Source organism: Condylura cristata, unplaced genomic scaffold, assembly GCF_000260355.1.
Source record: "Condylura cristata isolate star-nosed mole 26May11 unplaced genomic scaffold, ConCri1.0 scaffold00003, whole genome shotgun sequence".
In the NCBI taxonomy this organism is placed as follows: Eukaryota; Metazoa; Chordata; class Mammalia; order Eulipotyphla; family Talpidae; genus Condylura; species Condylura cristata.
In genome coordinates, this window is record NW_004567104.1 from 25,392,693 (window position 1) to 25,406,629 (window position 13,937).

A 13,937-nucleotide genomic window follows, 5' to 3' on the forward strand; every position below is an offset into this window, starting at 1 on the left:
AATAATCCACCGGGTGCTCCAGCACTCCTCTACATCCATTTGTCCGAATCAATAGTGATTCTGCCCTGTGCTTGCTGGCACAACAGTTATTTACAGAGAAGATAGAGAACATCAGGATCCATGCTGTTGACTAACCACAAACTCCAGAGGTCTTAGTGAAAGTGATGTGTACTTGGAGAAGAGACATATGAGATCAGAAATGAGCAAGAATAGAATCGTGTGTTGATTATTAAAGGAGAGAAAATTGTTATGGTGGACTTGGATTCATGTGTCACCACTGGTGAAATTAATCTGACAAAGGCTAAGAGAGATGAATGGAAGTCTGGATAAGAATGGAAGAGTTGAAAGAGATGTATGAGGAGGAAAGTTAAATGGTTTACGGGTGCCCAGAGAGTCTTAAGTGTTTTGTGGCTATACATGATGCGATCATGGAGAGAGCGTTATGGGTCTGGCCCTAAATTCTGTAGCAGTAAAGGGTGGTGAAGTTGTGAATGATGTATTTAGAGAATGTATAGATCTTGCCAGGAGCACACACAATTCTGGGACTTTCCTTGACCCATATTGTTGATAGTGTAAGGGTTTTAATTTTCCTGTCCTGTGCACAGTGATTTGTTCAAGTTTTATTGTATCCTGCTACTAGTTTCTTCAAAGCTTGATTATACTGCACACTTATTTTCTCTATATTCTCCAAGATCTCACACATGGGGGTACTTTATGCACTATTTTGAAGTAATGACCTAGCCATCCTCTACTATTATTTGAGCAGTAACTCTTTTGTTTTACTTAACATTATACAATATAAATTTAAATATTTTGTGTTGAAATACCCAATGTTCAAATATCTTGCCGCTGCCACAAGTGATATGCCCAGAGGTGTTTGCTTCAAATTTTGTACTCTTTAGTCATCATGTGTCTTTGTTGATTCCTTTGCCCTAATGTCTAGTACCCTGTCTCCTATAAGTACTTGTTCTCCTGTAACTACTTGTGAACTTTTGTTCTTTGTTTTATATGAAACACAAATATGATATATTAGATGAAGGTATAACTAAGATGAGTTTTTTATTCATATTTTTAATATGGTATCTATTCCTACCTTTCACAGTAAAATTATTCATTTTTTTTTTTTTTAAGACCACACAGATCCCTTCTCCTCCCTCAATACTTGTTGTAGGGGTAGGGTTAAATCCTGAATAGGGTGTATGTTTCGGTCCCCCCAATCCTCAACTGATTTATAGAAGACAAGTAATCTAAATCGGTCAAAAGTTGAACTGGGATTACTAATGGAATTTTCTGAAAAGAAAAAGATCTTTTGATGGAGTTGCTGAGAGAACAAGAAGTGCTAAGACCTTTCTTACTCTGTGGGAAGAGACCACCTGAATGAAAGCAACAGAAAGACAGAGGAGCCTTGACATCAAGAGGAAAGGACTTCTGAACATTTGTTTTGAATTAGCACATTCAACAATAGCTAAAGCATTTTCTACCTTTCCATGTTTCAATCATGAACCAATTACTTTATTTTTTACATTTTCCTTAATATAACATCAAATGACTATCCTTTATTTATAAATGTAGAAATCATTACAAAGTCCATTAGGGCAGAGAAAAGACTTTGTCTGAGATAGTTCTCAGCTCTAACCCTCTGTGTATGCTCCCCAAATGAATAACAAGTCAGGCCATAAATGCAGAGATAATTACAGGGAATTTTTTCTTACTTGTGAAAACCACCCAAATTCTACAATTAAAGTTTGTTGAGTTATTGATGGTGCCCATCCTCAATCAGGTCACATAGTCTTGAAACAAAATCTGCCACGAGAGAAACAAAGAAAGGCTTAAAATCAACTATTTCAAAGGAAGTCTGATCACTACTACATTTCATTAAAGTGTTTACCTTTAAGAATTTTTAAGATATTTTATTCAAGAATTTCAATTTTTTATTCAGTTATAAATCAATCAATTTCTGTTAATTAGTCAGCAACCAGAAAACTTTACACATAAAAATGTGCAGCGAGAACTTGTCCGTATTCACTGCATAGCTACTAGCTAATTTGGAAATCAGATCAAGGACATATATTATTTTGTGAAGCCCAGTGTCTCCTGGAGCATTAAATGAAAAATAATGATGATAACACAATCTTTTACTCTGAAGTATAAGAGAATCATAGTAACAACACATTCAATAACACACTACATTGTTTTGCTACACATCCCTTTATCTGAAAATTCCTATGTTAGATATGTGAATTAAAAATTACTGAGGGAATTTTATTAATTACTTGAAACAGGTCATAGTGGTTAACCATCAAATTCGGTTAACTAGAGACCTCCATCACTTGAAGTCCACTACTAATTGGCTTACACTAAAAACGAAACAAAACCATACCTGTGTGCTTTATTAATACACATTGCTTATGGACAGTGTTTTCTTTTAAAAGAATAGTACATAATACTTTTCAACCACCCTCTGACTTGAAATTTGTTCTAAAGGGAGACAGCAGCAGACTACCTGGAGATAGAAGAAAATGAAGGTAACTGGATCTACCTGAGCTCATTCCTGTATGCTGTGCAGTTCTATCACACCAAGGACAGCAATAAGCTGGTGTAATTATCCCTGTTTCAAAAATTAGATCACCAAGATTCAGAAAAACTAACTTGCTCAGGATCCCAAAGAGCCATCGAGTAGCAGAACTAGTATTTGGAAACCAGAGAAATCTGGCTCCAAAGACTAAGTTTACTTCACAAATCTGGCTGCGTCATAACATTTCAAGTCAACAGAATTCTTAAATGGCTGTTTATATTTTTGGCACTATTGACATAGTGAAATATGACACGGAATAGCTTGATGATTAATAAGCTGTATTATTTTGTCATTACAGATTATAATAAGGCTACACAAATGATCTTGTGAAGCAAAATAAAACATTTTCTGTGTTATGACAATAGCAACAGCAATAAATCACATTTATATAACATCTCACGGTTTCCAGATATTTCCACATATTTTATCTTCTTGTTATTCTGTTCTCACAACAACCTGTGAAAGAGGCAGAGCCAATTTTTTTCTCATTATTTTAAAGTTGAGGAAATTGAGGGAACAGAAAAGAGTTTGCTCAAATGAAATGAATGGAGAGCCTATCTGGAAACATTATTCATTAATGTTTTCATTCTTTCAGTGAATAATTTTGCTTATCTATAATGTGACACTCACTTTGATTTTTTAAGTGATGCACAATCTATTACTTGTTTCATAGATTTATCCTTTCATTAAGAATACATTAAATGATTTAATAATAGTGTTTATCAAGTCTAGCATCTTTTCAAGCCCCAACTTAAAACACTTAAGAGAAGCTGGCTAAGGGTATTCTCTGAGAGTCCACTTATTCAGGCTGGTCCAAGAGCAGCAAATCCACATACTGGTTGCTCACATAGATGTGGGTGAGCACCAACAATCTGCTCACAAGGGACACTGACTATGGATAAGGCAGATACTCAAATAGAGGCAGAGGCTGAAGGAGTAGAAAAACCAAATTTCTGTGCTGATGGTCACACTTAATAGAACAGAAATTCTTGATTTTAATCTGAATACATAATAAAGCTCACTAATATATTCTTGATAAATTAAAGCCATACAAGTAATAAAACAAGAGAGAAAGACAACCAAATGTCATGAATGAAAAATAATACCAGAGCCATAGCAATGAGCAAAAGCTGAACCACAATAACGCTGGGAAAGTGAGGAAATATAGATTAGTGGCTTGAATTTTTAATGATACTTGCAAAAATCTACCAGGGCTTCAGGCCTCAGCTATAGTTAGGTTTGTAGCTGGATTTCTAATAAAAAGCAGAAGCCAAATATGTGCAGACCAACATATGTGCAGTGCAGTAACAGCTCTGAAATCTCTGTTCACTGCCCAAGGACACTTGAGGTCATAAGCTGAGTGAGATCTGAGCTTTATATATGTCCAGCACCGCTTATGCCACCCAACTTATTTGAAAGACTTTCAAATAGAAAAACGGATATGAAAATTGGGGCCAGCCTATTCCACAGGTCCTTGGCTGAGGCAGCTGTCAAACTGCCCCATAGAAGAACTTCCAGTACTCAGCACATGGACAAGAGACCTGGGAAGTTGATCAATGAATATGTTGCTGCAGAATAAGAATTATAAAGTCAGACAACAGATTATCAAATGGGAAAATGCATGGGCTGCAGACAAAGGGAAAATAAGGAACTTTGAATGTAGTATAATGTTTAGGTATCTAAAATTCTCAAAGTAATCAAAAGAATAAAAACAAGTTAAGAAAAAGGGAAAAAGGAAAAAGAGAAGATCCTGATACAAAAATAAGTAGTTTCTACTGTCAGTGAACTTCTTTCTTATCAGCAAAAATTGAGACTAGCCAACTTTTAGAATAATATTTTAGAAACACCGAAGGGGAAAAATATAAAACTGTCATCCTTAAATTATACACCCAGCTAAATCATAATTCAAATCTGTGGATGAGATAAAGACTTCCAAAGAAAACTATTGCTTAGTAAAAGTGTTATCCATGGAATTTATAAATAGAAATATATACTTTAAAAAGTAAAATATGTAGACCCAGAAGGAAGAGTATGAAAGAAATGAACAGAGGGAAAGAATAAAGTAAAATATATTCATAAAGCATTTAATATAAAATTTTAAAAAATGGTATCTTTGCACTACAAAATGCGTTGTCATTAAAATGCTAAATATAAAAATATTGAAAGGCGATAATTAAAAGGACTGCTAATGTAGACACTTTTTCTTATTTCAGATAAAACTCATAGAGTTTAGAGGTTAGTGTTTTAGAATAATATCAATCAAGTATGTATGTTAAAATATAAGCCATTGGAGGTGGGGGATGGTTCCCTTGTGGTGCAAGGGGTTAAGACTCAGCACTGTGGCTTTATCTGCAGCCACAGCAACATAAGTTCAATCCCCAGCCAGGGAGGTGACCCACATGGCACAGAAGACTTCTGTCTTGCTCACTGCTCCCCTCAGCAGTGTATTTCAGTAGATCTACCTATTCTGCTCCCCACTCTGTCTCTGGTGAATCCTCTCACACACACCCCTCCCCCCAAATCTGTGGCCTAACCACAACTCTTGTATGCATAAATAAATCTTTATACTTAAAGCAAATATTACAATATTATTAGTTGCGATAACATGAGTGCCACCTGAATGTTGACTACATCAATAGCTTTAAATTTTAAATTAAAAAATGTGTTCATACTTAGTCAGAATATTTAATTATTGAATAATAGGCCACTCAAGTGAAGGTCATGGACTACTTCTACAAAATGTCAACAGATAAAACCATTAACAGAGTTTCCAAGAAATAGAGCAACAAATAATCTGCATTTATTTGCAGACTTCTGAGACACCTGCATCATTCACTGGATATGTGTCTTTAAAATAAACTCAATTTAGGGTCTCCCGAGTGGTGCAGGTGTTAAGTCTTAAGGCTGTCAAGCAATCAAGCTATGCCAGCCACTGTGGCATGAGTTCGATCCTTGGCCAGGAAGCTGACCCACATGATGCAGCAAACCTCTCCTGTCTTTCCCACTGCTCTCCTCAACAGTATTTCTCAGTATATCTGCTCCGTACTCTGTCTGGTGAAGCCTCTCACTCCCCTGCACTTCTGGCCTACACAGTTCTTGTATGCATAAGTAAATAAAAATATTTAAAAACAACTCATTTTACTTAGAGAAATATAAGAAGCTGTTGCTTTAATTTAAAAACACAATACATATACACATGTAGATTCAAGAAAACCTTGTAGTTAATTAAAAGAACTTATTGGCACAAATATATAAATTTGATTTCATCTTGTTTCATATCAGTAAATCAAGCCAGCACTAAACCAAATATAGTAACTATGAAGACTCATAGATGTGAACTTTATCTGCAGGTAGCATTTCGATTTGCTGAGTAGATACTATGGGAGAGGGAAAGAAGCAAATATATGGGAAAGAGTTAATTCTTACTGGGCATGGTGAGAGATGTACCAGACAGGGATAGCAGAGTGAATAATAGGTCATAAAATACCTTTTTTGGCACAAAATACACTAGGGATTTGTTTGACAACAATTAAAAGATCCAAAAGAAATTAACACAAAGTCTTTGATGACTATAAAATCCTTATACTTCCCACCAGATCTACAAAACCCTGAGGGTCCTAGAAAATAGCTGTGATTCCCCAGAATTAGCCTTGCAAATAAGTGAACTCTCAGATTTCTCAGAATCTACATCTGGGAATTGATTTTCTATTCATTTGGAGGGTCATGTTTTTCTTAGCTATTTAGTTTTATCTATTTAGAGAATGTATGTTTATTTTTCATTATTTTGAATAGGATATATTTGACTACAAATACTAGAATCTTTACAAAAATTTGACTAAAAATAAAGAAATATATCAATTTATTGATAACTTTATAGCTGTAGGGTTAAAACAAGACCCAATGAGATGTAAGTAATGGATAATAGTATGAACAGGAATGGTAATACAAAGAGTTGTCCATTCTTTGTCCTAAGTCTTGGCATTAGCCTAAGATTGGAATTCTTCATGATTAATATCATGCCACAGGGGTTTCCAACATTGTCTCTAGTAATAAGTTCTGGAAGAAGTAACATTTCCATCTCCTTCCTATTAGCTATGTGGATATTTGAGATTATTGTGCCTTCTTAACGGAGTCTTCCAGCCATGATTGTGGTATTTCTTTCCTTTTGGTATCCTTAATTTTATTCATGTCTTATGTTAAATGTACCCCTAATATATTTTTTTTTATTTGATGTTTAGTGGTAATTGGAATTGCTGCTTAAATATCTGTATTTACTAATTGTATAGCCTGCCAATTTTCTGAGTCTATTTATTGTTTCAACTAGTTCTTCAGTGGAGTCTTTATGGTTCTCTATGTATATATTTTTGTCACTGCAAAGAATAACTATTTCATTTGCATTTTGAATTCCTTTTATATCCTTCTCTAATTATTCTAAATAACTTACAATACTATGTTGAATAGTAGTGGTGAAAGTAGACTCCAACCTTTTGTGATGAGTATAGAGAAATATAATTGCATTGTAAGATCATTTTGTATCTGACAACATTGTTAAAAATTACAGTTTTAATATTGCTTTTTAAAATCATTGGCATGTATTATTTTTGTAACAACTGGGCTATATGTAAATAAATGCTTCTTATTTCCTTTAAAATTTCACTGCCTATTATTTGTTTGCTTTGTTTCTTATCTTGGAAAGAAGAGCATGGTCATTGTTGGTTTGCCATTAAGTATGATGTGTGATCTATTTAACAATAACTTTCTAAAAATTTAAAATAGTACTTCATACACAAAAGATTAATTTGATGAACATTGAAATTGAAAAATCTTGTTTATTTTTGTCAGTAACAATTGTGAATGATGTTTCCTTATAAAAAGATAAGGAACATTATTGAATGTTATTTGTTTTAATCATCACTTTTTTTTTTTTTTGTAAGAATCATCAGATCATTGCCAGTGTCAGACCTATTATACTTAGGGCTACCCAGGCATATTCGAGAAGAAATGACAAATTTCAACTAGTTCTAAAATTCTAGAGTACAGACAAAAGTTCTAGAACTAATATATGTTTGACTCACCTTATTCAATGGCAATTGATATGGGTAAAAGTGAGATTACTTCTAATTGACCTAAAACTAATATACTATAAGCAATGAGGTCATTTAAAAAAGAAGTTTGGAGTTGGGGAATAAATGAAAAAATACTTCACACTAATGTAAATTAACGCACCTTTTTAAAGTTGAGTAAAGGAAGGAAAAGTTAGACAAAAGGACCATAAAGGTAGGGGAAATAAAGAAGAAACAGGAGAATATGGAATTCTAATGACCAAAGAAAAAAATGTTCAAGAAGGATTACTATTTAGAAGACAAGTAAATTAAAGATCACAAAATATCTACAGGTTTTATTTATATGGAAATTACTATATGATAAATGAGAACAATGTTTGCCTCTTCCTCCAATTCTTCTGTCCCTTACAGTGCTTATTTTTCCCCAAACAGAAAATGGCTAAGTGTAAAAAAAACACATGATAATTTTTTCAGACTTTAGGTTTCAGAGCAATTTTAGATTTATAATAAAATTGAAAGGAAGGTGAAGAGATTTTCCATATAATTGTCGGGACCGAGACCAAGACCTTGCCTCCTATGCACAAAACAACACTTGATCAGAACGGAACTTAGGGTAAACATTACAGTTGAGAAAACAGCACACCCGAATCCCTTCCTCCACTCCCCCTCCCTTCGAGTTCAGCAAGTTCTAGCCGCTTGAGATAGGTTTTATCTCTGGCTCCCGAGATAAGTGTCTACTCCCTTAAGATGACGAAGGCTCCCTCCCCTCAACCCCATCTGGCCTTTGAGACATCAAACCATCAAGACCATCCCCCGCCGGTACTTTCTGTACCGCCCTCATGATCTATCTATGACTGTAACAAGAAGAAGAAGAAGAAAAGCTCTCCTCAGCGAAAGACGTGTCCGCGTTTTTCCTCACGCTGTCCCTGGGGCTCTACCCCCTCGCCTTGCTGGTCAAGGCCCACCCCCGCATATAATGACTATTCCATAGGTACAAGCCTCCCCATTACATTACTTGAGTCATCATGCAAGATACTGTTTTATTTTGTTTTATACCATGAATGAACCTACATTGACACATGATAATCACCCAAAATCCATAATTTACCTTATAATTCTTTATTGGTATTTTATATTTTAAGGGTTTGCACAAATGTGTATAACATCTATCAATCATGGCAACGTCTTTCAGAGTATTTTCACTGCCCTGAAAATCCTCTGTGCTCAGCCTATTCATTTCTCCACCCAGCTCAACTTGGTAACCACTGGACTTATTTCATCACCACCACTTTGCCTTTTCCATATTGTCAGTTATTAATAGTTGGAATCATACAATGTGTAGCCTTCTCAGATGGGCTTCCTTCAATAGAAATTGATTTATTTTTCTCTGTCTTTTAATGAATTGATACCTCATTTTCATTAGTACTGAATAACATTTCATTGTCTGTTGTAGCAATTCACTTATTGAAAGATATGTGAAATAGCTGTCACTTCCAAGTTTTTGGCAAATATGTATAAAGTTCTTAATCAACTTTCAGTGTGTGAATATAAATTTTCAACCCCCCTTGGATCAACACTAAAAAGCACTCTTGCTGGATCATATAGAAAAAATAGGTTTATTTTTCTAGAAAACTCTCATTCTTCCTAAGTGTGGTACTCTTTTGTAATCCAATCATCAATGAATGAGAAGTCCAGTTGTTCTGCATTTTCAAGAGCATTCAGTTTGCCAGTGTTCTAGAGTTTGATAATACTAGTGGTGTACAGTGTTGTAAAGTGAATTCATCAGACCTTTTACACCATTGGCCTCTGAGGCTACTACCTGAGCCTTGATCTTGTTAAGATAGAAGGTGTGTGGGGATGGGGCACAAGTGCCTGATTGTGGACACCTGCAGTATGGGAGGGGGCCTGTGTAAGTGTGCACACCTGAGCCTAGAGTTCAGGGCTATAAGGGGGCATCACTCAGAGACAGACTGACAGGAGTCCTGGGGATTGGTTGCCTGCCTGCCTCCCAGCCGCCAAATCGCCAGCTGCCCACCTGTGCTTGCATCTGCCTGGTGTGCTTATGTGCTAGTTCCCTGAGAGAGCACTGATGCTTGAGAAATCCACTGAGGTCTCCAGAACTCCCTTTGTCTGTGTGTTGGAAAAGATGGTGAATCTGCCCCAGGTTTGTAGCCACTAGAGGTGGTACCTATTTATTGCTTTAATTTGCATGTTCATGATGATGTATGATGCGGAGCATCTTTTTAAAATGCTTGCTTATCACCTGGATATCTTTCTAATTGAAATGTCCATTAAGGTCATTGGCCTACATTTTTAAAACCAGATTTTCTGGTTTCTTATTTTTGAGTGTTGACTTATTTGTATATATTAAATAATATCTCTTGCAAATACTTTCTCCTAATTATGACTTATTTTCTAATTCATTTGATGTTGTCTGTTACACAGCAGTTTTAAATTTCAGAAGTTTTACTTATTAATAATTATTATTAAAAGCTGTATTTATTTATACATACAGAACTGGGGTACAGACTAGAGGTGCAGATATAGGCCATAGGGGTATAGGCCATAGGTGCAGATTCACCAGACAGAGTGGGGAGCAGGACAAACAGATCTATTGAAATACACTGCTGATGGGAGCAGCGGGAAAGACAGGAGAGGTCTGCTGTGTCATATGGGTCACCGCCCTGGCCAAAGATCGAACTCATGCTGCAGTGGACACAATAACTTCATAGTGCTTTGATTTAGCCCTTAATTATCATTAGTGGTTTGTGGTCATGTTTGTGGAGTTGTATTTATTCCTTGAATTATTTATTTGTATGTGTAGAGGAACTGGGGTATAGGCCATAGGTACAGAGAGTGAGAGGATTAACCAGAGACACAATGGGAAACAGATCAGGTGGATTTACTGAAATACACTACTTAAAGGAGCAGCATAGGAAAGGTCTGCTGTGCTATGTACATTACCTCCCTGGCCAGTAATAGAACTGAGGCCATCAGGGTGATAGTGCTGAGACTTCACCTCTAGGCCACCAGAAGCCCTGGTAGAACTATATCTAAAAAGGCATTGCTATACCCAAGATCACCTAGAAATTTTTACAATATTACTTTCTTAGTGTTTTATATTCTGTGTTTTACTTTAGGCCTATGATTCACATTGTGAATCTTTTATGAATGGTCAAGGTTTGTATCTATATATGTTTCTTTTTTTACATGTAAAAGTTCAGTTTCTCCAACATTGAAGAAACTATCTTTGCTCCATTGTATTATCTTTTTTCCTCAACAAAGACCTGTTGATAATATTTATGTAGTTATATTTCTGAATTTTATATCTACTCCATTGTTTTTTTTTTTTCTTTCTTTCTCTAATACCATACTATTTGACAGCTATAAAGTAAATCTGGCAACTGGGTAGTAGAAGTTTTCCTTAGCTATTGTGTTGACTAGCTGAGTCTTTCATCTCCCCATAGGAATAATTGAATTAATTTGCCAAAATCCATAAAATAACTTGTTTGTTTTATTTATGTATTTATTTTTATAATAGTTTATTTTTACATATTTTTGCGCATTTTTCCATCTCAGTTGCAATCCCCTTGGGTTTCCCATCACCAAATCACCCATGTGCCATCACCTGCTTGTTTTTTTTTAATTGGAATTATACTGAAGTAGTTGATAGTTCAGGCTGAGAAAAACTGATACCTTAATAGTACTGACTCATCTTACCATGAATTTGGAATATCTATGTTCATTTTTTAATTTAATTTATGCATTATAGTTTTCCTCGTGTATATTTTCTCTCTCTATTTTTTTATTTCTACTTTATTATTTCACTTACTTAGTGGTAACTTATAGAGTATTGCGCTTCTAATTTTAAATTTGGCTTGTTCATTGTTGGTAAATGTTAGAGCACTTGACTTTGAATTTATCAATAATTTGCATTCTGAAATCTGCTAGAATCACTTGATATTATCCGTAAACAAAGACATTTTTATATATTCCTATTAATTCAGTAGTACATCATTAATTTTATCCTTACTCCCCACCCCCTTTATTACTAGATTTGTTCTAGGTTGGTGTCTTCATCCTCTGAACACTTAAAATATTTCACCCCAACCCCTTGTTGCTTATATTATGGTTTCTGAGAGAAAGTCAGATGTAAGTCAATTGTTTTTCTAAAGGTAAAATACTTTTTCCATCCTAAGGTTTCTTTCAGGATTTTTCTTCATTTTTGATTTTTGTAATTTGAAAAATGCTATGCTAAAGTGTAGTTTTTGTGTTGTTGCTTTCATTTTTCTAATTTATTCAATGTAATATTTTCAAAGATTTGGTCTTTTGTTTTCTGTCAGATATAAGTTTTGGGAAATTCTGAGTCATTATTTAAAATGTTCTTTCTTTCTTCTTCCTTTTCCCATTACCAGTAACATGCATGTTAATCATTTAATAGTTACCTCATGGTCCGAATAATTTGTGGTCCTTGTTTTCAGTCTTTGAATTTTTGAAGATTTTTTTTTTTACATTTTAAAAGGGCAGGTTTCTTAGGAAAAGGAGAAAAAGAGAGGCATCTGCAGAATCACAGGCAAGTAGGGGAGTTGCCATTGCTGCTTTGCAGAGGGAAATGTTTGTAAAAAGAAACACCTGCATTGTCAGAAGTGGCCCAAAGAGCTGCTAATATTTGACAGTTTAGTTTCAAGTTTCTTACATTAGCCAGATCCAGTCTACTAATAAATCCAATCATTCTTTCTTTCTGTCATGATTTTTTTTTAATTCACTGGCATTTCTTTTTGACTCTTTATTTGAATTTATTCTAGGTCTGTTGTTCCTTCTTGTCCACTTGTCCATTAGATCACTTAATATATTAATCATACTTCTTTGAAATTCTCTACTTAATATATCCAACATCCCTGTCATGTCTGGTTGGTTGTTTAGTCTCTTTAAATTGTTTGTGCTTTTTGCCTTTGCATACTGTATAATTTATTTTAAATCCTTAAACTGATGTATTGAGTAAACAGAACTGCTATAAAGGGTTCTTGATCAAGAAGTTTTGCAGCGTGTGGAGAAGGCAGTATTTTGTCCTCTCTGATTATATCCTAGTCTTTTTGTTTACCTACACACTGTGACTATGACTCCACAAGTGTTTCTCAGGTTTTATTTTTCTTCTTAGGTGGGAATTAATGTATTTTCCTTCCCAGATTTTGTAATACCCCAGTAGGTTAAATTCATGTTAACTTATTTTCTCTGAGGATTGGCCTTATTAAGAACGTACTCTGGTATATTGTTCAAAATGGTTCCTCTCCTCATCCTGCTAGAAACTGCAGAGAATTTTTTCTTACATTTACAATGGAAGCTGGGATCAACTGGAAGGCAAATCTCACTAACTGATTGCCTTGCATACATATATAATCCACCTAGTTTGTATTACTCATAGTGCCCTGAATAAGCCCAAGTTTGCAGAGGCCACAGTAATTTATCAGTTCAGAACTTCCCAGTTAGCATTGAATCTCAGTGCTTTCCACTCATGAGTCTCTGCTTTGGTAAATCACAACTGCTTGTATGTATCTGCTGATCTCTTATGTCTCTGGGGCAGTTGTTTTCATGGTTCTTAAGGGTCTATGTTCAATATTTTCATCTTTTTATTTTTTAGGATGGAGTGGTGACTTCCAAGTTTCTTACATGATGAGCTAGAAACTGGAAGTCACATGCTAAATTTTTGAAAAGTAATTTAAGAACATATTTCAGATATATTTAAATTCTGCCTTAGATCTTAATGGAATAGTCAGTACTTTGAGGTTTTTATATTATTGAATTTCTGTGGTACTTAGATAAATGTCATAAAGGGGTTTACTCTTTCCCCTACATTTTTCTCACTTTGTTTTTTCTCCTTCCAGCCTCTATCAATATGTCTCTTCATTCATATTTCAATATAACCAAGACTGAAATATGGTGAAGCTAAAGTTATTTCTCAAAAGTTATCTTTATAGTTTTACCAGCTCAAAAGCAGCTATGTTCCACCTTTGGTTTAGAATTTCTACTTATTATTAAAGGAATTAGTATTCAAAGATCTAGCCCACAATTAACTATGTATGTCTGTTCTCAATATGCTTGGGTGAGCCCAGTAGTGGAAATGCAAAAGATTTTTCAGTCTGACAGCCTGTAGAAGATGAACTTTTCACTTCATCCTAATTACCAATAGCTCAAGAAGGCAATTATATATTTGTAATTTGCTTGGACAAGTATAATGTGAAATAAGCACTTCTTCACCAGGAAAATGTTTTAATAAGATGATGGAGGAGAATATTAATAGC